This window comes from Notamacropus eugenii, chromosome 6 (assembly GCF_028372415.1).
Source record: "Notamacropus eugenii isolate mMacEug1 chromosome 6, mMacEug1.pri_v2, whole genome shotgun sequence".
NCBI classification, from domain to species: domain Eukaryota; kingdom Metazoa; phylum Chordata; class Mammalia; order Diprotodontia; family Macropodidae; genus Notamacropus; species Notamacropus eugenii.
This window is the reverse complement of record NC_092877.1, coordinates 263,615,398-263,637,946: the sequence shown is the minus strand read 5'-3', so window position 1 is coordinate 263,637,946 and position 22,549 is coordinate 263,615,398. Positions and strand designations below refer to the sequence as shown.

General features: G+C 37.1%; 1 protein-coding gene across 3 annotated transcripts in view; it reads right to left on the bottom strand.

Annotated features, from left to right (window-relative positions):
* The window catches only part of KLF12 (KLF transcription factor 12), a 561,576-nt gene that overhangs the window by 456,357 nt on the left and 82,670 nt on the right, over window positions 1-22,549 (bottom strand). The window contains exon 1 of one of the 3 annotated variants that reach the window (XM_072622305.1): window positions 6,419-19,217. The exons of the other annotated variants lie outside the window; for them this stretch is intronic. The gene's annotated coding sequence lies outside the window, so the exon portion shown is untranslated. Of the gene's footprint in view, window positions 1-6,418; window positions 19,218-22,549 lie in introns of those variants that run through there. 3 annotated transcript variants of the gene reach the window in all.

Below are 22,549 nucleotides of genomic sequence, written 5' to 3'. Positions count from 1 at the left end.
GCCAATGATGGCAACCAAATCCAAGAGCCCCAGCCATAGTAGTACCCGCCATACCATCAAATCTTCTACCAGCCCAGCCCCTACAGACATTGTCCAGACAAGCCACCTATGTGGAGATTCAACAGTAAAGCACCTATACTGTTGCTGCAACCCATACCTCCTTAGGAGCCAGAGCACAGTGTTGTACTTAACAGATGTTTACTGTTTGATATGTTTTACTTTTTTAACTAGTAAATGCTATGCTGTTATTTTAAGATCCAACAATATACCAACAGATCTGTGACCTCATCAATTTAGAAATTCCCCAAAATAATACAGATCCAGCCATACTGTCCATCATGGGTGACTCTTTCCCATGTCCTCTTATAATTCCAGGGTATTGTGGGAGACAGAAGAGGGAGATGGAAGGAAACTTTCTTGCCTTTCTCTTGCCATCGCCAAGATATCAAGTGAGAATGAAGAATGTACCTCTGTGAGTGTCATGTGACTAAATGGTATTTTAAAAAGTTGTCCTTTACTGACTTAAAATTTAGTGACATCATTACATAATGACCTCCTTTAGAAATAACTAGGAATTCAAATAACTATATTAACTTCAGGAGATTTACAAGAGATATAAATAGTATACTATCACCTCATATGCCTTTCCATCCTTGAAAGTCACCGAGCTATGCAGTTCCAACTTCCAAGACAAAAGCATGAACCCCGCTGCTGTGTATCAGCGTCTTCTACTATCTTAAACCTATTAAACTCCAATTATAAAGGAGTACGTTGAGGTACATGTAACAGAGATACCTTCACCATATGTTGCATTCACAATTCATTCATTTATCCAGACAGCATGTACTAAAACAGCTACTATAGGCAAGAATATACCAAGACAAAGAAAAAGAAAGACAAAAGGAAAGAAAAATGAATCTCTGTCCTCAAGGAATTTAAACTCTACTAAAAGGAAACAAGTGTACACAAGTAAGTCAGAGAAGTAGAGTCTAAATCCAAAGTACTGTAAGGATGGAGGGAGGTGAGGGAGACCAATCATTGGGGAATATAAAAAGGGTCTTCCTGCGAGGTAATCAGTCCAAACATTATCACCATTTTACAGAGGAGGGTACAGAGCTGAAGTAACTTGTCCAAGATCATGCAGTCAGTACACATTACAAGTGAAAATGGAACCCATGACTAGTACATTTCCTACTGAATCATACTATCTATAAATATATATTTTCCTTATGACTACAAAGAAAGTAAAACAAAGGCTAGAAAGTATAATCTTCACTCAACTGAATAAGTTGAGTCCTGGGGCTCCTTATCGTTAGAAATTGTTGCTTTCCTCAATCATGAATTCCCTTAAATGCAGCGTAAGTACTTATACTACGCTTATTTGTTGTATATTTGTGCATATATATGACACACATATTATCAAATGAGATAATATCTGTAAAGTGCTTTGCAAACCTTAGTAGTAACAGTAGCAGTAGCAGTAATAGTAGTAGTAGATACAGAGAGCAGAAAATTAAATCACAGTTAAAAAAGAAACAAGAAAGAAAAAATTTAAAAGTAACAGAATTTTTATGAGTTAAATTGTACCCTATCACCCAACCTTCTGAACTCTCCTCATGTCTACAGGATGCTGAACAAGTTAAAAATCTGGCCATCTATTGCTAGCAATCCATCCCATTCGTTTATAGATACCTAGAAGGGAAGAAATACTTTGGAAATATTTAGAAGTGGGGGGAAACCCTTTGGCTGCAAAGCAATTTATTAAAGGGAAAAAATAAAGCCTGTGCTGATGTGCCACAATAACAAATCAATACGAAGCATTTACTTTGCGATCAAAGGTATCTGAGGATACTTGTAAATTGTATTCTCTTGGCTGCGTACAAGAACGGGCATTATGGCAGAGTAGTTTCCATCCATGTATCACATTACATGTGTGATGTTCATGCCACAGACTTGACAGGGAAATCAAACTGCAGGCTGCAAACACAGGGCCAAATGAACATCCTTTCCCTGTCTCAGCCCTCTTCCTTTCCTCCAAGTAGCATTTGCCATGGCTGGGAACTGTGGGGTGGAACGAAGTAATCCTACCAGAAAAAAAAAAGTCTCCATTTGACATACAAATAGAAGAGGGCCTGGAAAAAAATAGCATGTTTATAATTTTCAAAATTCATGATAAAAAGCAGTAAATTAGCAAAGTATTTGGCTAGACAGGGTTGAGCTTAAACCTGGAGACTATAACAACATCCAGGGACAAAAGAAATGAGCAGCCAAGAGGGCCAACACATACATCAGGAAGGAGTCAAAGCCAAGAGTCAGCCGCTGAGTAGAAAAGGAGGTAGCTGAAGCTTTAAGAAGCCACTCAGGGACAGGAAGCTGGACAAATTACCTGGGCTCTTAAAATGTTCCCACAACTGAAAATGGACATCCTCCTTCCCCCATGAAAATGCCCAGGCACCTGACAAGAGTAAGGAAGCTGAGAGGTTGGGGGTCGTGCTCTTGAGCTACCTCAGAAAGGCAGCCAGCCACAGGGGAAAGTAGATTAGATCTCAGGTCAGCATGCTAGAGTTTGAACTCTAGCTCTGAACACTTTTGTATGACTGACTGATGGGGCAAGAATCAGTGTCATCATCTGTAAAATGGGCATAATACTAGAACTTTGTACTTCTTATCTCCCAGGGCTGTGGTAAGAAACATGCCTTTTAAAGGCAAAATTAGTATAAAAAAGTGAGTTATTATTGTGAACCAAAAATAATGCAGTACTGCCTGAAGCCCATGCTAGAAAACTAGGAAAATACACCAATAGACATGGAAGAAATCGCCAAGAGGTGAAGTGAAAACGCAGGACAACAGTCGGAATATATAAACCATTAAATCTATATGCAAATTATGTCATAGCACTTTTCCCACAAGCATCTGTTAGGGGCTGTGCTGGGGGGAAGGGGAGGGAGGGAGGAAATTGTGTGTGTGTATGTGTGTGTGTGTGTGTGTGTGTGTGTGTGCATGTGTGTATGTATGTGTGTATGTGTGAATGTTTCTCAAGGCCTGCCTTTAATTGCTCACTTGTCATTTTGTTTACTGTAAAGATTAATAACATTGCACATGGTGTTTTATGGGGGAAAAAAGTTGTCTTCCATGGCACTGAGTATATAACCATAGTGGTACATTCTCTCCTTAAGGTATACACAGGAATCCTACTTGACATGAGCAACTCCACGCACGCAGAAAAGTGAAAGTTTGATTTCACGTACTCTAGTTTGGCAAAATATCCTGTGGAAATGAAATATTTATTTTCTTACTCTACACTGAAACTAGAACAAATATGCTGAAGAAACTCCATATTATTCAGAATCCAAGCAACCAAAATCTTAAATATCCAGAATACAGTTTTTTGACTTAATTCTTCACACTGGTATTAGAAGAGAAAAATGAGATGAACTCAGTAAACAGAATAGTATCCAAATTTATGAAAAGCTTCCACAATATGTTACGAAGTCAAAAGAGATTTAATCCTACCTCTTACAGCTGAACGAAGGAATCGTTTTTTGTTTTTGTTTCTATTTTTTCAGGTTAAAGCCCACCGACCCATATCCAGGTGAGATCCCCCAAAATGTTTGTTAGGTTCAGTAGTTTTTTGCTTTTTCATGACCTCATTTGGGGTTTCCTTGGCTATGATACTAGAGTGGTTTATCATTTCCTTTTCCAGCTCATGTCACAGATGAGGAAACTGAGGCAAACAGGATAAAGTGACTTGCCCAGGGTCACACAGCTAGTAAGTATCTGACTTCAGCTCTAAACTCAAGAAGATGGGTCTTCCCAACTGGAGGCCTGGCATTCTATCTTCTGTACTACCTTGCTGCTCCATTCCCAACAATGGCCATATGTAAGAAAAGCAATTTAATGTAGGTTTCTGTTTTGTTTTTTAAGAGAAATCATTCTGAAATGTGAAATTCATTCCCCAAAAAAGTATTATGAGGAATCAGAGAAAAGGAGTTAGGAAGTGGTAGAGAAACAGATCAGTGTAAAGAGGAGTAGAACAACAGTAAGGAGAACAACACAATAAATGAACAAGAATCTGTGAAAGAAAAAAGTAAAAGTGAGAGAAAGAAGAGAGGGAAAGAGAATAAAAAAAAGAAAATAGCAAAGGGAGACAAATACAGGGAGGAGATATGTTCAATAGATTTTTTAATTTACTAAATAAAGAGCCATTCTCTGTATGGTCTGGGCTACAGACTTCAAAATATTATTATCTATTATTTATCTACTGCCCTTTGAAATGTTAAGTAACTGAATTACTAGAGCTATATCTCTTCACTAGCTCTAATTATTAAGCTTTTTTTCTGAATGAAATATCTAACAGTTTTGGGGAAAAATAATCTCCAGAGGATAGTATAAGTAACTAGAGTCATATATTACCCCAAGGACTTGAGGATAACAAGCAGAAAGAAAAATTCTCCTGCCTTGATTCTATACCTTTCCCCATCTACCATATATAAATAGTAAATGACTTTCATAACGATTATCTTAAAGCACCACAAATTCTAAAAATTTCCTACTGATCTAATCCAATTGTTTCAGTTCATACAGGACAAAAAAAGGAACAAATTATATTCAAAATTTTCTTTCAGAAATTTTATATATATAGGTATGTAAATACAAACAAAATTTTAATTCCCTAAAAAATTGATAATTCATGTGTTATATACAATACTCTCTATTAATTAGCATAATCAATTAATCAAAATACTCTGTTCCCTACTACTCTTGATTGTTGAGCTGGGAAAAAGTCACTTAAGTATTCTAGGTCTCAGTTTCCTCATCTGAAAATTAAGGAAGTTGATTTTAATGGTCTCTATAGTCCCTTCCAGCTCTAAAATTCCTATGGCTCTATGGATAAATAAAGGGTTTCCTACACAGAAGAATCCTTGGTAATCTCTGTGTCATTCTCACATTTATCCTCCTGCAGTGTCAAGGGGGAAGGATTAACATTTATTTTAGATAATTATAAATGAGGTACCTGCATGTGTAAGACTCATGTAAAATGAAGACACAAATGCACCCTTGAGATTTCATTCAATATGGGGAACTCACTGTGAGAAAATCCCCTCTACTAATGTAGATCAGCACTTTCTTGACAACTTCCAATCATACAAGTCTTGGGGGTGAAGGGGTCTGGGCAGGGGGAGGTTAAGGATTCAGGTCTTCTGATTCCAAGGCTACCTCTCTATAATAAGCCACAATGGAATACACACACACACACACACACACACACACACACACACACACACACACCCCACCTTAAAATCAGATTACTGTAAAAAAACGAGGGCCCCCATTCTTTGATATCCAAAGAAAGTTTACACATTTAAATACATGACGAATGTCACAAGTGTACAATTTGAAGCCCTTCAGACATGCAAAGTTGACCCCTTCTGACTGCAGACCTTGCAAAAAGGCATCTTAATTCTTTAACCAATATTTCATAATAAGTAAATTCAAAGTTTTGTTTCTTTTTTTTCTAGCACCTCTGCCTGCTATTCAGAATGAAAGCACCAGTGGAATCTTTCTCGGTTGCTTGAGATTGTACTGTGGTTACCCTGCTTCTTATAAACAAGGCAACTTCCTGTCTCAGAGTTCCCATTGCTAAATCAGGTTGAATCATGGCAGCTTTGATAGTCGTGACCCCAGAGTGCACTCTGGCTAGAAGAGTCTCTAGTTTGATTAACTCCTTATTGCAGAGAGCTAGTATTTCCCATTAGAGGCCACCTTCTGCTTTTAGAAGAATATCTAAAGTATTTCCCCTCTTCAAATCATCAAACTGCCCCTCCTCAAGTTATCCTGGGCTAACAGGCATCTTCAAGTTAAGCTCAAAAGTTAACTTTAAAAAACTGATTGGTGTATTCTTATTTACGTAGTCAGTCTTTTAAAACAGAGGCTTAGTGTTCACTTTGGCATCATTTCAGAGGTATTGAAAATAGATCCTGGTTCATGATTCATTAATCAAATTTTTTTCTTCACCAAAGCCTGGATCTTTAATGAATAAACCCCCAAAGTTTCTAACCCAGAAAACTAAAACATCATTCTAGATTACCAAAATATTTAGGGGTACTGGATCTGTTTTTGTAGAAACTGTGAAACCTGCATCTTAGTCATATGTATATTTCTTTTTGCCTTCTTGCTGTCCTCATGGATTCATTTATTGCCCAGCATAATATTAAATTTGTTTTCAATATGCTCATAAATTATATAGGATGTGTGTCCTACTTCTCTCAGTAATACTTCTTTCATAATCCTCTATAGGATGGTGTCATTAAATGGCAGGCTTTGCATTTCTGATCATTTTTAACCAAAAAAAAGTTACTGCCTGCTATATAAACAAAAGATTCCATCCACAGCTCTTTACAGTCACCATTTTGCTTACCCAGGGCAACCTATTCTGTTCGATGGACAGAGTCACCATAGCTTGACAGTGGGCCATCCATATGTTGCACAAAGATACAGCTTCAGATAACCTGTAATGGCTAGGTCTCCTCTTCAACATTTTCTGCTTGGGACCAATACACAATTCTCCTTATGATTCCTTGAGATTTCAAAACCCCAGCAGGTTTGAAATGGGGATGCTGTCAGTCACCAGGGAAAATTTCTGCTTCTGAAAAACATCTCTCTCTGTCTTTCTCTCTCTCGTTCTCTCTGTGTGCCTGCACCTCCAGCTGCCTTGGAGCACTGTGTCTGTGTATTAAAATAGAATTGGCTTGATGACTTCACTAGCTCTCACAAACAGGCCAGTTGGCAGAACTCTAATGCAGTCTGCTCCTGAGTAGAAGGTTCCCCCCACCCCTCCCATATGAATATTTAGTTTCATTCTGAGTGTGGAAAAAAAAAAGTCTTTCTGAGATTAAATTAAGCAGAACCCGACTGGAGAAATATCAAAGCACTTAAGGCTTGCACACACACACAAAAATGAGCTAACCTGAAAACATCACTAGTACATAAAAACCCCATCTGTACTGTTATAAATAATTTCCTGAAGCACTATCCCAAGGTCATCAGAACTGTTAAGAGACCTAAGCTCATGTGCTACCTTAGCTTCATATCAGAATAAGACAAGTTCTCCTCATATTTTAGTGACATCCAGTCCAATTTAAAAAAAAAAAAAAGCTACATCTCAAGATTCTTCCCCTTCTAGCAGTAGAAGAGACAAAGTAGAGAATCACACCAAAAATTAATTACCACTACATCTAATCAGCAAAGGCTGACAGAAGACCTTTAAACACATTTTTTTGCCATCCCAGCAAACTTCAGTGATTAATGCTCAAATGGATTTATAAAATGAAAACTATTTGATCCTCACTTATAATATTTTAAGTGGCCTTGTCTACAAGCCTAACCAGCTTTCTTTTAATGTCTACAATTTTTTTCTTTCAGAGTTTTTCACTCCCTTTAGTAGCATTTACCACAAGCTTACCAGAGGTTATTCTAGCAAAGTTGAACCTCCTGATGGTCTCATATCATAACTCACTCCTGTGTCTGCAGTGCAGTCTGATTCCATTTGAGAGCATTTAGATTAACTGCTTCAGTGCCCTATGGACACAAGATTTATGCCCAGAAAAAAAGTTCCCATATGGTGCTATGGACATAGAGCTAATGAAATAACTTGGTCCACTGGTTTAAGAGGGTTCCTCCGAAAATGGTGCTACCCCTTTCCAGGAAATCTGTGCACAATGGTTTTCGAAGACTCCTAGGGGGATTGAATGGGGATAAGAGGAACGTTAACTTTCTTTTCCCATCACTGCCCCCTACCCAGTCAATATCTGACAGTAGGTGAAGGATGGCACGTAAAACAACCCTGGTTGGCCATCACCTTGACCCTGTGATGATAATGGGAGAGGGAATAAGTACTAAGCAAAGACTTTTAAAACCTATCTCTTCTCTCTCATGGTGGAAGCTTTCTGTACAGTGCTCAGCGGCTTCATCAAAATTGGAAATGAATTGCCAAAATGCCTGTTGGTTAGCTTTATCTGCTAAATGGAAAAAACTGGTTTTGATGGTATATCCTGGGTATAATGAATGCTATTTAATTATGAAATAAAAAAACCATGAGTACTGCTGGCAAAGCTTTGAGACGAGAACATCATTTAGTTCTTAGGTTACTCAGATATATATGGGGGGTGGCAATAACTAAATCGGGGTGAGCAATTTGAGGCCTCAAGGCCACATGTGGCCCTCTAGGGCCTCAAGTGTGGTCTTTTCACAAAGTCCAAATTTTACAGAAGAAATCCTTTTATTATGGGGATTTGTTTTGTCAAGTTTGGATTCAATCAAAGGAATGTACCTGAGGACCTAGAGGGGCACATGTGGCCTCAAGGTCACAAATTCCCCACCCTTGGACTAAACAATCTCTAAGGGATCTGCTTTCTACTTCTGAGACTAATTCTATGATTCCTACTCATGGTTACTGAAGACCATCTAATCATATCACAACCAACTGCCCATTCAACAAATTCCAGCAAGGAACACATAAGAATATTTAAAGTTCTTTACAAGCTTGTCCCTTCTTGTCCTTCCAGTCTTCTTGTACTCTTCCCTCATACTCTGTGGTACACTATGCTTTGCAAAGACATCTTTTCATTGCCCATTCTCCATACATGAAACATACTACCTTCTCAGGTCGACTGCCTAAGATCCTTAATTCTCTTTGAATCTCAGTTCAAGCACCATCTTCTTCATTAACCCCTTTATTTTCTCCATTCTGGGCAAATGCTAATGGTTGCTCTCTTCCTCAAACTACCTAGCATTCTTTTTGAACAAACTGTATATTCTCATATGTAAATGTGTGGTTAATGTACTAATTTGTATTAAGATAGAAGTTCCTCCAGCACAGAAAATATTTTTACTTTTTAATTTTTATCCTCAGCAGTTAGGTGCCTGACACATAGCAAGCATTTAATAAACACTTACTGATAGACTAATCCCAAAGCAAAAATTCAAAATGGCAGAATTAGGTCTCATGTCTTAGCAACATAAATGACTCTGAAACCACTGTTTAGAACTAGAAGTGTTAGTGAAATATACATATATTGAAAATATGAATTCCAGTATGAATCATCAACACATGCAACCATCTTAAGGTTTCATGGTAAAATTAGGACTAAGGTCATCTATATACTCCTTTACCTGGAAGATTTGTTGAGCTGAGGGGGAAGACTGAAACAATGAAAATGTGCACGACACCTCATGGCATGCAGAGCTCTCAAAAACACTTTTAAAGTAAATGAAGTGAATGTTTAGAATTTTTAGGACCTTAAGCTGCGAGTTTAATAGTCTAGCATCGTAATTTTCATTATAAATTTATCAACTGCTAAAATGTATGCTTTACACACAGGAAATCAAGTAATTCTTCTATGTTGAATCTATATACACATTCCCCCCCCCCTTTCTCAGTGAATAATGAGGTGTTTAATGTGTAATAAGAACAGTAAAGCCAATGAAATATACACAAACATATGTCGAAATTCAGCCCTTAACACTAAGGAAACCAAGCCTGTTGAGAAAGGAAATGCTGAATCGCATGTCACCATCATTTCCTCCTTGAAAGTTGAGTAGCTATGTCACAGGGCATTTCAATTTTAAAAGTGAGAAGCATGATTTTTTAAAACAACACTAATCAGAAAAGATAAAAGAAAAAGATTAAAAAATAAATTATCTACATGAAGCCTCAAGACATCCTATCAATACCTCAGAGTATATGTGAGTCATGGATAAAAAACCTTAGGAAGGCAAAGAGAAGGGGAACAAAACACATAGCTTCACTGGAAAAACACGCAAGATTAAAAGGGGGCAATAGGGAGGTAGCTCTACAAAAAGCTGAAAAAGAGTAAGTCCACTGAATGTAGCAGATCAGGTACCAGCTAAAAATTAGGCCTGCCAAAATTTTTTTCTATTAATAAGAGGTTCTTTGAATACACCAAAGGGGGAAAGCCAAGCTGTATTCTATGGAACCAATTAATGATCAATATGTAAAAGGTATGCTCAGTGATGAAAAGGAAACCCAAAAACAAAGTGAAGGAACGCTTTTCCTCATTCTTTACTGAGGACGATGCTAGGAAAAGTCCTACTCCCAAGTGATCTTTTGAGGCAGACAGGGCAGAAATAATAGATGTAATTGGAAAGTATTAGCAAACATCTAGGCCTGAAGGATCAACTAGGTATAGATAAATCATCAGGAAAAGAAAGCATAAAAACATAGTTATTCTATAGCAGAAATTGTGACCTGGATTCAAATTCCAAAGCTATGTGACCTTGGATAGGACCCTTCACATCTCCAGGCCTTAGTTTCCTGATCTACAAAATGAGGATATTGATATTTTAACACTGTATACCACAGTGCTCTATATAAATGCCAGCTACCATTATGATTATTATCACCTGAGGCAACTTTCAAGGATTATGAATTACCGATGAGTTATAGTCTCAATTGCTAGAGGGAGTTCCCATACAGGAACCTGACATGGGTATTACACCACCATTATTATTTTTACCAGACTTCTGAGGAAACAGAAACAAGGACATTGTTGATGAAAACATGTAATGTTACAAACGGTCATCCTTCTGGAGCAATGGCAGATTTCAAAAATGATGCCCAGCCATACGAAGTTTCCAAAGTGATTCCAGGAACCTTGGATCAGTGAGGAGTACAAAATAAGGCAAAAGCTTTCTGAACACTTAAAAAAATGACCTTCTTGGAGAAAATAACATAGTTTTTGTAACAGAAAGTAACGTCTAATCTTTTTAAAGGATAAGGGATGAAATATATTTAGACTCTTAAAAGCCTATAACAGTTTCATGACAAAAACTATCTTTCAAAAATGGAGTTGTTGAGTTGGGGAGCTGTTTTGCCATGGATGCATAACTGGCTTAAAGACACAAAACAAAAGGAGGGAATGAATGGATATTTCTAGGGCAAGAAAAATATACACAATAAGATGTTGGGGATTGTGCTTCCAAATGTATTTCAAGAATGAAAAAGGAACTGAAGAAGATCCAAAAAAAACCCACAATTAATTATCAGAATAGGTAATGGATGATGCTGAAGAAGACAAGTCTACTTTTAGTGGATTATGAGCCTAATCAAGTCTGAAAGTTTATAAAAGGATAAAGGAAATAAATAGTGTCAACATGTACTTTTATCAAATACTTATAGACTAAAACTAGGGAGAAATAGGTAAAATTAGAACATATAAAAAGGACGAAGAGTCTCCAGCATGTAGAAAATATTTTTTCCAATGGAGAACTTATGGCAAAAATAAATGGCAATATATAAAAAATAATATGACCATAATAAGAATTATATAGACCAAGAAAGAGGGCTTTCCCTCCAACATTCTCATATATGCCCCCCTTTTGTCCTCTGACACTGTAATCACCCTGTCATAGACCCTTTCTGCCTCACACCTGGACTACTGCAGTAGTCTGCTGGTTGGTCTCCCCACCTCGTCTCTCCCCGCTCCAGTCCATTCTATGTCCTCCGATCAATCAAGCTGTCAACTGATCTTCCTAAAGTGCAGTTGTGACCGTATTAAATGCCCTCCATCCCCCAAACATTCAATAATGACCAACAACTCCCTGTCACTTTCAATATCAAATACAAAATTCTCCCTTTGGCTTTTAGAATCCTTCATAACTTGGTCCCTTCCTACCTTTCCAATCTTCTGATGCCTTACTTCCTCTCCATATACTCTCCAATCTAATGACACTTGAACTGCTGCTGTTTCTTGAACAAAACATAGCATAACATCATCTCCTGACTCTCTGCACTTTTAATGGTCTTTACTATTGCCTGGAACGCTCCCCATCTTCATCTCCAGTTCCTGTCTTCCTTGAAGTTCCAGCTAAAGTTCCATCTTCTGCAAGAAGTCTTTCCCAGTCCTCCTTGATCTTTGTGCCTTCCCTCTGAGACTATCCCCAATTTATTCCACATATTTCTTATTTAAGTTTAGCTCTTTCCATGTTGTTTCCCCCATTAAATTATGAGCTCTTGACATCAAAGTTGGTCTTTTGCCTTTCATTGGACACTCAGTCCTTAGTGTTGTTCATCCTTCATTCTCAAAGAGGATCGACAATATCAGGAGATGGCTTGACTTGCAAGTGAACTGCATTTAAGGGAGGTAGGACTGTGTCTAGTCATCAACCTCACTCTTTCCTATAGTCATTAGTCCAGTGGCAAGATATAAGTAAGGAAAACTAGCAATGGCTCTCATCCAGTGCTTAGCACAGTGCTAGGCATATGTTGTTGTCCAATCATTTCAGTAATATCCAACTCTTTGTAACCCATTTGGGGTTTTTTTTGGCAAAAATAATGGAGTGGTTTGCCATTTCCCTCTCCAGTTTATTTTACAGATGAGGAAACTGAGGTAAACAAGGTTAAGTGTCCAGAGTCATACAGTCAGTAAGTGTCTTGGGTAGAAGATTGAGTCTTCCTGATTTCAGAGAGCTCTAATTCACCCTATCACCTAGCTGCCCCAGACACACAGTAGCGGTTTAATAAATGCTAGATGACTGACTGGTAAACATGTAATTCTAGTTCTTGTCACATATCGAGTATAAAATGTACTACTTTAGCAAACCCAACTCTGACACAATCTATGTGACCTCTGGCAAATCACCAAACCTCCCTAGGACTCAATTTCATCACCAAAACGAGGGAGATTTGGATGAGATGTTCTCTGAATCCCCTTCCAGCCCCAGCTCTATGATGCAATGATCTTATATGGCAGATAGTAAAAATACGCAACTCATCAAGATAGCAGGGAATAAACAGGTGGATGACAGATCCATGACTGGTTATTTCAGGGAAACTAGCATGATTGTGAGGTACACCTCTACTGTGTCAGAATACAACCTTTGATAACAAGGTCAAAGACAGGATACTGGCTGTATCTAATCTTGATCCAGAACAGCAAATTTATGTCGTAAGTACGTTAATGAGTAGAATCTTGCTATTTAGAAAAAAAGAGACTAGCCTGAGGCATATAAACCATGCTATGATCTGAGAGTCAACTTAAGACAGACCACCAGTATCTCTTACACTTCCATTTTCTCTTAACCGTTAAAGAATTTAAATCAAATAAACATAGTTGTACAAGGCCTTTTCTGGTTTACTCAACTGCTAGAACCACTCCTCACCTCCACCGTCAAATTCCCTTGTATTTTTTATTCTATATTCTCATGTGTTTACATATCTCCCCCTATAAATTATACATCCCTGGAGGGTAGGCACTTTTTTCTTTTTTTGCATCATATCCCAGAGCCTAGCACATTGCCTGGCATATGTTAAGTGTTAAATAAATACTTGTTGACTGATTGATAAAGCACAGAATTTGAGAATCTGGAGGAATAATCTAGTCCAATTCCCTTATTTTATAGAAGATCTGAAAATCCAGGAAAGTGACCAAAGTTCATGGCTTTTTAGTGGCAGAATCAGACAGCTAATTAATGATCTCCTAACTTCCAGTTCTGTTGTCTTTCCATTACAATAAAACTTCCTTATGTTAGTTCTACTGGACTATGTTAGCATGCCATGAAGGTGAAAAGTGGACAATGGCAACAGTTACCTGGGTCTTAAATTCAAAGAAAGAAATATGTTCTAAATACTGTATTTACCACTGATGATCTGAATTCCCCTACCCCCACTGTTGTTCATTTCCAGCCACATCACAGAACTCAAATCCAAACTCTCACTATTCCTTCTCAAAGTAGAATGACAGGAAGGCAAGCTGGAAAGGACCTTGGAGCCCACCTAGTATAATGCATCATTTCATACATAAGTAAATTCAGGTTAAGCAAGGGGTAAGGAATTGTCCAAGGTCACACAAAAGTTATATATGAGCCAGATCCCCTGACTGAATAGCTAGTGACTTTCTCATAGACAGCCTCCTAAAAAGTCTCCCTACATACAGTCTTTTCACTCAATTTACTCTTTAAGAAATGAATTCATCAGGTCACATGTCCTTGATCAAAAACCGCAATGACTCCTCCATATTATCTATAGTTACAAAATTCATGTTAAAAGCCCTTCACAGTTATAATTCTCTTACCCTTTAAGATACATCTGCCAGTAAAACTGATTCCCTTACTGTCCCCTGATTATGTCTCATCCTTCTTGACTGCAGGAAATTGGCTCTACCTTTTGTCCCTCCAAATCCAATTCATCCTTCTGGGACCAGCACAGATCATATAAGTTTTCTTTAATATTATGTTATAATTTAATATATCATTTATATTTAATATTATATGTGTCACTTATTCCAGCACTTAATCATTTACTTATATTTGATTTTTATTTCCTTCAACAATTTTCCTTAAGAAAAGGGAACATATCCCCAATTGATAAATGGCCAAATGATATGTACAGGCAGTTTTCAGAGGAAGAAATTAAAGCTATCTATAGTCATATGAAAAACTGCTCTAAATCACTGTTGATTAGAGAGATGCAAATCAAAACAACTCTGAGGTACCACATCACACCTATCAGATTGGCTAACATGACTTAACAGGAAGATGATAAATGCTGGAGAAGATATGAGAGAGTTGGAACGCTAATTCATTGTTGGTGAAGATGTGAGCTGATCCAATCATTCTGCAGAGCAATTTGGAACTATGTCCAAAGGGCTACAAAAATGTGCATACCCTTTAACCCAGCAATATCGCTTCTAGGACTGTATTCCAAAGAGATCATAAAAATGGGAAAGGGTCCCACATGTACAAAAATATTTATAGCAGCTCTCTTTGTGGTGGCCAAGAACTGGACATTGAGGGGATGTCCATCAATTGGGGAATGGCTAAACAAGTTGTAGATATAAATGTAATGAAATACTATTGTGCCATAAGAAATGATGAACAGGAAGACTTCAGAGAGGCCTGGAAAGACTTATATGAACTGATGCTGAGCGAAAGGAGCAGAACCAGGAGAAGTGTGTGCACAGCAACAACCACACTGTGCGAGGCCTTTTTCTAGCAGACTCAGGCCTTCATAGAAATGCAAGGACTTAAAAAATTCCCAATGGATGAGGCAAAATGCCTTCCACATCCAGAGAAAGAACTATGGAATTGGATTGCAGAATGAAGCAGACCATTTTCTCTTGTGTCATGTTTTGTTTTATGGTTTCTCCCATTCATTTTAATTCTTCTGTGCAACATGACTGAAGTGAAAATGTATTTAGTAAGAATGTATGTGTAGAATCTATATAAGACTGCATGCCATCTCAGGGAGGGAGGAGGAAGGGAAGGGAGAAGGAAGGGAGAAGATGAGGGAGGGAGGGGGAAGAAATCTAAGATATATAGAAGTGATTGTAGAAAACTGAAAACAAAAGAATTAATTAATTTTTAAAATAAAATAAAACGTCTAAATCAGGACTAAAGGGAACATATGGTAATAGTCAAAATAACTGATAGTTACTGAAACAATAAGCTACATTTATTTTTAAATTGTTACATGTTCCTTAATTTGACATGGTGCATATTCAAAGTTATCACGGTCACATGACAGTACTCTAAGGACATCAAATAAGCACACTGTAAGTGCTTAAAATTGCTTCTGACTGAATGAGTGCATAAAATAAACACAAGAAATGAAGTCCTCTACAATGAAAATTCTAAAAAAAAAAGAAAAAAGAAAAAAAAAAAACCAGAACCAGTAGTGGAAAGCAATTGCAATGGTCCACATACTTGAAAGACTTACCATAAAAAAGGGTTATGTGTAGAGTTTATATAAATACAGAATTGAAAGAATCAATTAAATAACTTCCTTTCAACCACAAATGCTTTCGGATTCAATTTACCATGATAGAAGTAAAAATTTTAAATGAGGTTTAGAATAGCTATTAATGGTTAATACACTAGCCTTTCACTAATGAAGATCTTGTTTCACATCTAAATTAGGTCATAAACATCAATTAAATGAGTGAGTGTTCTCAGGAAAATTGGCCCACTGGTTCTACGTTCTTATTGGGAATTATTTGATATGGCCAGTGTGGTGCAGGAGCTCTTCACCAGCTGAGAAGTTTGAGGACTTCGGCACAAATCCTGCCTACGTAACTGTAAAGGAAGAAGACAACATTATCACCATCCTCATCCTCATCCTCATCCTCACCGTAGCATCTATGGAATGCCTTAAAGTTTGCAAAGGGTTTTACAAACCTTACTTCATCTCATCCTTATAATAATTTTAAGACGTCAATGCTATTATCTTCATTTTACAGATGAGGAAACTGAGGCAAAAAAAGGTTTAAATGAGCTGACCAGTCATTTCGCTAGAAGGTCTGAGTCTGGATTTGAACACAGGCCTTCCTACCACCTCCAGGGCCAGGGCCACAGCCCCTCTTTACCTGCTCCCTTTCCTTACTAAGCAAAGGAAACTTTTGGTAACAGAGAGAATCAGAATCAAACGTTCCGAGGTATTATCTACTTTTGTAACCCAGATCACCTGATGGACCAAGCTGAAGAAAGTATGCATGTATTGAAGTCCATCCTATACACCACCTTTCTATACGTCCTGGTTATGTACAAAACATCACAACCCAGATTTTACTTAAACTTGTGATTTTTAAAAATATTCTAAGGCCATATTCCCTAATCATTTCTCTAATTTGGCTTTTTAAATCAACTAACCCAATTTTGAATCCGCTCAAATCTCAATTTCTCCCTCCAGAAATTGTAAGAGCTGACACCTATACAAAAACCAAACAGACATCCAACGATTCTGTTAATTAAATAATGCAAGTATTACTGCCCATTTTACAGATGGCAAAACTAAAGTAATGAAGTGCTGCCAAGTTTGGGACATAACATTTGAAACCAGGTTTTCCACATGTCAAGTGCACCATTCTAAACATTATGCTATGCTGCTTCCATGTAAAAACAAAACAAAAAAATACCCCAAGAAATCTAGGATTAAAGCTAAATTTTGTAACTGCTATTTAAGTCTGAACAACTATTATAGCTATGTATTTTAAATATATTTTTATTTTCTGAATTTTTTTACTTGCTATTTCAAGTACCATGATCTTTTTTTAAGATATAACTTGCCTTAGACTAGCAAGAAAAGAGCCTTCAAAACAAATATTCATATCTGTACTTCTGTAAAACTCTCTGGGAAGTTTTTTAAGGTATAGAAAGTTGCAACCTATGACCAACATTGCTTCTCTTCGACTGTTTTTAGAGGAAAGGGTCTAAATATACATCTGTTCCTGTGAATTTGGTTGAACTAGCTGTTAGCTTAATGGCACTAAAATTAGAAAGCTTTGTTACAAATGTGGCCACACAGAAGCTCCCTCACTATACTTAGCAGTTCACAAATGACCAAATCTTGCAAAATATAACCACATAGTCTAAATGAATAGAGAAAATCACCCTAGAAATGCTTTAACCAGGTGAATGAATACTTTGTCAGCCAAAGGTACTCAGAGATTAGATACATGTATGAGTGGCAAGGAGATTCTCAGTGACTAATTTAATCAAACTTTTTCCAGGAGGAAAAAATGTATTCAAGGTAAGATTGCTGTGCACTCAATAACATGTCATATGGCTAATGTAGACTTATATGTACATTATAATATAATTTCTATACCAAAGTCCTCCTCCAGTGCCCCATCATGGTGACCCAGAGTTCTCTCTATATAAGCCACTCCAGCAGAGAGCCAGTTGTGACAGGTCAGTTAGTCAGTAAACTAACATTTAAGTGCCCGTTATGCTTCACACACCATGTTAATCAATGCGAATATTCTCCAGGTCCTATTAAGCTGAAAAAGTTTCTTCCCTTTCAACATGAACATTGTGAAAACAGAACATCACAAAAGGTTAGTGAGCAAGTGATCAATCAGGTCAAGTTGACAAACGTTTATTAAATGCCTACTGTATGCCAAGAAGCAGAGAAGTTCTTTAACCTATAGCAACTCATGAGATCATGTTTTATGTCTTCCTATGTATCCCACAGAACTTTAGCACAGTGCCTGCAACACAGTAAACAATAAATACTTGTTATCTAGACAATACTAAAAACTACTCAATACTATTTAATACTATAAATAGCAAATATATGTGATATATTTACTCATATATGTACTATATACTAAATTATAGTATTATATACTATAGAGTTAACATACTATAAACAATTATAGTAATAAATAGCGAAAGGTAAAAATAGCCCAAGCTCACAAGGAGATCAGGAGATCACAGCCAAATGGGGAAGAAAACATGCAAATAATAATATACAAACAAGATATATACAGGATAAATTGGAAATAACATCAGAGGAAAGACACTAGCATTTAGGGGGTCCAGGAAAGGCTGGGCCTGGAAGAAAGTCAAGGAAGCCAGAAGGTAGAGATGAGGAGGGAAAGAATCCCAAGAAAAGGGGACAGCCAGAGAAAATGAATGAAGATGGAACAAGATCACGGAAGACAGTGTCACTGGATCACTGAATATGTAAAGTGTAAGAACTGCAAAGGGAAAAAAAAAATCAAGAAAGAGGATTTTATATCTGATCCTGCACAAAACAGGAAGCCACTGGAATGTTTGAGGGCAGGGAGAAAGTGATATATATGGTCAGACATGGCTGGCTCTTCACTACAAACTCAGTAGAAGTTATAGCTGAGGGGGTGAGGGAAGGGGGAAGGAGAGATCTGGATCAATGAACTCATTAGTACAAGGAAATCTCAGTAGAGAAACTCCCTCCATTCATAAAGGTTCAAGACTCATCTGTAACTTAAAGTTTCCTGGGATACTGAAAGTTTAAATGACTTTACCCAAAGTCACACAGATTCTAATATTTGTCAGAGACAGGACCTGAACCATGTTCATCCTGACTGTAAAATGCCTCTCGACAATTATAAAACATTTTATAGCCTTAGAATACTTTTAAGGACATGATGTCCAATGAGTCCCATTATACCTGTCCTAGTCAGATTTTAAGAAAGATAGTAATCACCTAGAAAGCATTTAGAGGAAAGTGACCAGGATGATCAAGGACCTCAAAACCATGCTATACATGAATGGATATTTACCCTGGAGAAGACAAATTTGTGGGGAGGGACATGAAAAAGAAATCAAATAATGCTCCTGAAGTAATTGAAGGACAGTCATGTTGATTATCATAATGAATTAAAAATAACTAGCTTATTTACATCCCCTTAAATTTTGCAAAGTGATATATATATATATATATATATATATATATAATGTACATACACACAATCTATATACATATATATACATACACACATACATTATTTCATTTTTTAAGATGTTAAAGAGAGAATGGACTTTTCTGCTTGATCCTGGAGGGCAGAACTAGGAGCAAAAAGTAAGAACTACAAAAGGAAAGATATTTCCACCTGATAAAATGGGAAAATTTCCTAATAGAGTTATCCAAAAATAGAATGGGCTCCTTTGGGAGGTAGTTGGTTCCACCCAAATGGAAGTATTTCAACAAAAATTAAATGATCTCCTGGGCATTCTGAATAAGGGATTCTTGTTCAGCTATCAGTTGAACTAGATGTCCACTGAGATCCCTTTCAACTTTGACATTACTAGACACTGACTGAGTCACTGACTTTTTTTTTGTCAACTGGAATCTGAGTCCTTCTTCTTGCCAAGAAGGCAATGCTAAAGAAACATATCAAGACACAAACTTACATCACTGAATTATCTTATAGTATCATTCTATTAGCAGTGTCTTACATGTTAATAAGTATTAGGTGACCTTAATTGAACTAACTGAGCTAAATTGATTTTTTTTTAATCTGGTCAGCCCATGATGCTCTTATGAACTTGGCAGGACACGTTCTCTTCCTTCCCATATTCAAGAGTGCAACTATTCCATATTAGAGCTACTCAGTGATTCAGCCAAATATATTCAAAACCCCTGGATCCAACAAATAAATGTACATATATTTAAATAGATATCATTCCTTCCACCTCTATGGTTAAAAACTGGCAGAGGAGTGAAGAAGACTAGGTTCATCCCACAACAAACAGATCCTCTTTATTTAAGAATCTGTCCTAACCCTGATTAGGAAATATAGGTTTAACATATGTAGCAAAACAGCTATAAGAAAAATGATTCTTATTATTTAACATGACTCAATCACATAAAATTTTGTTATTTGGATGTCAACTATTTTGCTATGTTCTATTACAATTGTACTACTGTACAGCACTATTGAGAGCTTAGATTCATATGTACAGCTATAAAATGATAAGTATCTATAACTATATGAAGTAGACAATTCCTCTTAAATGACTGCAAAAGAAAATATTTACACAGCAAATCTTATTTTCCCATTGGCATCTATTGTATGTAATGAGAGAAAGAATTTTCATCCCTTCAGAATACAGAAAATCTTTTAAAATTATATTTTATCAAAAATTCTAATTTTTCTAAAAATTATTATTTTGCAGGTGCTCAGTTAGTTGTGTCCTACTCTTCAAGATCCCATGGACCATAGTACTCCAGGTCCTTCTATGCTCATGTTCATGACACTATCTATCCATCTCAACCTCTGCTGTCCCCTTTTCCTTTTGCTCTTAATCTTTCCCAACATCAGGGTCTTTTCTAATGAGTCCCATCTTCTCATTATGTGGCCAAAATATTTAAGGTTCAGCTTCAGTATTTGACCTTTCAGTGAATAGTCTGAGTTAATATCTTTAAGTATTGACTGATTTGATCTCCTTGCTGTCCAAGCAACTCTTTTCCAGCACAATTTGAAAGCACTGATTCTGTGGCACTCAGCTTTCCTTATAGACCAGTTCTCGCAGCCATACATTCCTACTACAAAAACCATAACTTTCACCATACAGTTCTTTGTCGGCAAGGTGATGTCTGTTTTTCAGCATGCCACCCAGATCTGATGTAGCTTTCCTTCCAAGGAGCAATGTTTTGGTTTTTTTTCATTTTATGGCTAAAGTCACCATCTGCAATGATCTCTGAGCTCATGAATATAAAATCTGATACTGCTTCCATTTCTTCTCCTTCTATTGGCCAGGAATTGATGGGACCAGTTGCCAAGCTCTTTGGGTTGTTGTTTGGTTTTTTTTTTGATGTTAAGATTCAAGTCAGCTTTTACACGCTCCTCTTTTAAAACCTCCATTAAGAAGTTTCATAATTCTTCTTCACTTTCTGCCATCACAATGGTATTGTCTGTGTATCTGGGATTGTTGATATTTCTCCCAGCAACTATAATACCAGCTTTTGATTTAGCCAGCCTAGCATGGCTCATGATATACTCTTCATATAAATTAAATAAATAAGGAGACAATATCTGCTTTGTCATACTACTACTTTTCCAGTCTTAAACTAAATAGTTGTTCCATGTTCGCTTCTTGGAGCATGTACCAGTTCCTCAGGAGACAAGAAAGATGATCTGATACTCCCATCTCTTTGAAGGCTTGTCACATTTTGTTTTCATCTACACTGTCAAAGGCTTTAGGGTAATCAATGAAGCAAAAGGAGACACTTTTTCTGGAACTCCCTTGTTTTTCTTCATAATTGAGCAAATGTTGGCAATTTGGTCTCTAGTTCCTCTTCCTCTCTGAAAATAAGCCAATTCTTCTGGTAATTCTCTGTTCATATACTGCTGAACTCTGGGTGCATGGGGTGTTCAGGGAGGACTAGCACCTCTGGTATGAGGGGAAGGCCTTTTCAATGTTGCTCATCCCTTTTTGGTCAGACCTCAAAGACACCAATGTCATCCACTGCATCCTAGGCCACTGCCAGTCATCTTAACTTTTGCCCTGCCACTGAACTTTGATGACTCTGGAAGAGAGAGTAAGACTGACAACTTTTCACAACTGTACCTCACTTAAATCCAAAGTGCCTGGCAGTCAAGACATTACCTGTGATGTCACTGGTCCTCTTCAAAAATGAAGGACACACACCTATCAAATTGGCTAACATGACAAAAAAAGGAAAATGATACATACTGAAGACGATGTAAGAAAATTGGAACACTAATGCATTGGTGGTGGAGCTGTGAACTGATCCAACCATTCTGGAGAACAATTTGGAACTATGTCCAAAGGGCTATAAAAGTTGTGTATGTCCTTTGACCCAGCAACATTTCTTCTAGGTCAGTATCCCAATGGGATCATAAAAACGGGAAAAGGACCCACATGCACAAAAATATTTATAGCAGGTATTTTTGTGGTAGTAAAGAACTGGAAATTGAGGGGATGCCTATCAATTGGGGAATGGCTGAACAAGTTGTGGTATATATATATATTTATGTAATGGAATACTATTGTTCCATAAGAAATAATGAGCAGGCACATATCAGAAAAACCTGGAAAGACTTATATGAACTGATGCAGAGTCCAGCAGGTAGAACCAGGAAAACACTGTACACAGTAACAGCAACACTGAAACTCCAAAGGACTTAACTCTTCTCAGCAATACAAGGATCTAAGGCAGTTCCAAAAGACTCATGATGGAAAATACTATCCATATCCAGAAAGAACTATGGAGTCTGAATGTAAATTGAAGCATACTATTTTCTCT